A 4,377-nucleotide genomic window follows, 5' to 3' on the forward strand; every position below is an offset into this window, starting at 1 on the left:
CCTCTATACTGTAGCTAATCAAGTGCTCTTGGATCTAGCAGAATCTAGCTTTTTTCACGATATGTGCTTAGCCTGGATCTGAAATATCAGGTACATACACGTAAATGTGATGAGCGATATCTTAAATATTAAATATCGTTCCACAATAGAATTCGCAAAATGTTCAAGTTCAATCTAATTCTTTACATCAAGATTTTTAGGTCACAGTAATGTCCATGCTTGTAGAAAACATAATGGGTAAGGCATTTAGAGTGAAGTGGGCTTATTCCTCGAAACGGGGCGAAATATTGAAAAGTCAGAGCAATCTGAACGCTCCCGCGCAAAATCGTATGTTAGATTTTTGAATCATGCGCATTATGACGCGGTCCCAGGTCACGTCAGAGTAATCTATAGGCACCTTTAGGATTGAAGAGATAGTAACGGTTTAAAATTTATCTTAGAAGTATTCCCCTTGGAATCAAAAATTGACATGTTGTATATACGCATTTTTATATAATTCGGTTCTGCCAACCTACAGAGCCGCTCTTTCGTTTTCAATGGCCCACTCTGTATATTCGAAAAACCTCGTTGGACATCAGATGCATATTGAATTATCCATCATTTGAAAACCTAAAATCTTTCAATTCAGACCCAAAAATGATTTTTTCGTCGACAAGTATTTTTCGCCGCATTTTATATACTATTCGTCCGTAAACACTTTTCGTCCGCTCGTCTTGTCTCATAGAAACAAATACGACAGAGGCGATTAATCAGTTTCGAGAGCCAGGATTTGATAAAAAGTGACAATAACTGTTACTTGCTATTGTCAATTTGATTCTTCAAGAAATCTGCTAAATTTTACGAGTGAGTCAAGAACGTGGTTCCGTGGTTCGAATATTAATGTTCATTATAATCAAGAATGCCTAGCGATAGTGATACGGATTGAGTAACACTGCTCGTGATAGCGAGGGCGTGAAGCTCCAGTTCGCTTAGCACTGGAGCATAAGTCTCGCCTGCTTGCTAGACTCGGCTGCGCCTCGGCTATCAATTTGCAGGCTCGACGTTAATAGACAGTTTTTCGTCCTTGGTAAAATAATTCAATTCAATTGCTAAGGAATGAAATAGTCAACGTCCATTTTTGATTTTTTACATTTTCAATAACATCCAAACGATAGCTATATGTATATGTTACCTGCAATATCTAGGCATTGTATAGAATGCCTAGGTCTTCTATAGAATACCTAACGCCTAGCAGGCAATGTGTTGAGGTCAGATCTTATTGATGAGGGAAGATGTTGAAGATTTAAGGAGCGCATTCGTTCGTTATAATTTTTGTTCAGAATGGCTTTTCCGATATCTCTCTATCTCTTCAAACCTCTATCAAAAGAGGAAATGAAAAAAATGAAATGAATGGAAAAAATGTTTCAATCTTGAAATAATATCAATAGGGAATACTCCTTCTGACGAGAATGATGTATTTTTCATGAAATATCCAAAAAAAATTATTTTAACTACTTAAAAATGAAAAATAAAAATGGATATTTAAAATTTAAAGCGTTTCTTTTATTTTGCACAAGTTGGCAACATCGACTGAAATATGCGTTGATAATAAAGGACAACAAATACACTTTCTTGATGAGATAGGCAAAGATGGCTATCTATGAAGTCTGCGACGAATGAGGAAGGTCGTAAAATTTTATGGGATTTTTATGGCCGGTTGCTGTTGAGGCTCGCCAGTGAGTACGCGCCTTATGATAGTTGTAAATCAACAGCTGTTATTTTATAAACAATTGTTTCATTGTTCTTTTTATTTTCTAGTACCGCTGTTGCCAAATCGTAAACTAGAAACGAAGCGATTTAAATTTTGAAACCTCATATTTGATGAATGATTTTGAATAGTTTCGGCGGTGCATTCGAAGAATTCATGAATGAAGCTCAGTTCAAACTTGCATATGCTGTGATAACCCAAATGGAGGAGAATTTCCCATTACATATTACAAAACGTAATAAATGAATAGTACAAGGTGGGGAAAATTCGTTGTCTACTGAGGGGATCTCCAGAACCGAGCTCTTTTTCAGAGAAACAAAGAATGGTGAAAACCGTAGCTATCTACGATTCTTCGTTTTTGAGTTATTAGCAAAGAATGAGATTTTGACGATTTCCAAAAGTTCTCATAACTTTTTTGTCTTTGAAGCTACAGATCTGAAGCTTGAATCACTTTTTCAAGTAGAATCAAAAGACGGACTCAAAATATTTTTTCATCTCGAATCATTTAGGCGTGCTTTCGTTTTTTTAAATGCAAACTTTTATTGAATTTGTTATTTATGAATTGGAAAAATATTTTTGTCAGTAGGTTCTACGTATAGAAATACCTAAGAAGTTTCAAGTTTCAGATCTGTAAGTTCAAAGACAAAAAATCAAAGAATTTTTCGAAATTCTCAAAATCTCATTTTTTGCTAATTTCCACCATTCTTTGTTTCTCTGAAAAAAAGCTAGGAAATGTATCATCCATTTTCTTCTAGCTCTTATACCTAGTTCTCGAGATCCCCTCAGTCGTCAGCTCTCATCATTTTGCCGTAAAATTAAGACCCTACCAAGAACTTGTGCGAATAAAAAACATTTTGACTCAGTAGAATGGATTAGCAAAAATCGGGTTACTTGAGGTTTTTATTTTTGTCTTCTTTTTTTTAGTATGAAACTAACAAGTATTGTACCATTTTACAATTCTGATTAAATGCGCCAACTTTTAATGGCATTTGCCAAGGCACTCTAGTACATTTTTTTTAAAGGAGGGCCTATCAAAGTCGACAAATTTTGAAAATTTTAAATTCATAGTTTAACAAATAGTATTAATTCTGAGAAACTTGGGGCAATTTTGTTGTTATTTTTGACTGTGATTTTAGAAATGTTATTTAGGGTTACGGTTCCAAAGCTTAAATGAACAAAATTAATAAAAATTAACTACAATAACCGAAAAATGGTTACACTTCGACCAAATTTTTAGGTTTTTTTAAATGCCCATAATTTTCAAACTGCATGGGATAGATTTTTTTTCTGATTTTTCTTATGATGGTTACAATCAATCCTGTCACCCCGTTGACGTTGAGTTCTGGGACATCTTGTATATTATAAATGGCCTAATCAACTAATAAGTTTTGGATGAAAGATTCCTTTGCAAACAAAATAAATGGACATGCATAGGTATGTAATCAGATCTCAGATGAGATAATGAGCACTCGGTAGATTTATGAAATTCAGCGCCTCTAACTCTAATCTAATCCTTACGCATGTAAGTATGATAATTCAATTATATATTTGAGTATATCTATTCAAAATGAATTACTGGAAATTATTCTTTATCAATTAATATTAAGTCGTTTGCAGGAAAGTCTGCTATTGGATGATCACTCTAAGCAGGCAACTGCATGAATCAAAAAATTTTTATTAACAAGGGACTTGGACGCCTAGGTAAATGTAACCCACAGTAACTGTAACTTTTAACTGCTTTCTCTTCACATTTTCACAATGACGTTATTATATGAACACGGGAAAAAGTGGACACTCAAAGAATATAGACCTAACTCCTATATAATCTTTGGTGCATGGACTTTAAAAGATTATTGGCCTTAGAACTTAGAACGGATCATTTGTATATGTACTGTAGTGTGTGTGTGAATGTTTTAAAAACTCACCACTGCGCTTAATTGAATATTGAAACAAATTTGAAAATTCCAAACTCACAGAGAACTCTTAATAATAACTCCTACGAATTGTTAATGCATCTAGATGAAAATTTTTGTTTGTATTGTTTCGGTCTCTAGGACAACAAAATTTCTAAGCACCACGAATATAGGTATTATATGATTGAATAAAGCTTAAATAAAAAATTAAACTGACATTATAATATAATATAATGTCAAACAATATTATTGTTCGAAGAAATTAGAATAATTCTTATTTGTAGAAATATAATATCAATAATTTATTTTTCATCAGAAATACAGTTATTCAAATATGGATATTCGTCATAAGAGGTTCCTTCTTATTGGCAACTTATAAGGAATAAATAATAAATTTATTCCCAAAAACCCGAAAAAACAAGGGCTGCCGTTGAAGAGGGCAAAGAGGAATTTTGGTACTAGGCTTTTCCCCCTATGCAAAAGAATTTTGTTCTGAAAATGATTGAAATTAATGAAGTGGAGATATGTATTATTGAGATCAATTGTTTTTATTGATCTGAAGTGTATAGTAATAATTATATTAATTTCAAAAGCATGCAAAAGCAATGAAAGTAAATTCTAGTGGAAATTTCAAGAAGACCAGAAAAATCATCTTGTCACTCTATGTTGTCCGGCATAACCTCGAAAATAGATTTTTTTTCTATGACGTACTATTCA

This window comes from Coccinella septempunctata, chromosome 1 (assembly GCF_907165205.1).
Source record: "Coccinella septempunctata chromosome 1, icCocSept1.1, whole genome shotgun sequence".
In the NCBI taxonomy this organism is placed as follows: domain Eukaryota; kingdom Metazoa; phylum Arthropoda; class Insecta; order Coleoptera; family Coccinellidae; genus Coccinella; species Coccinella septempunctata.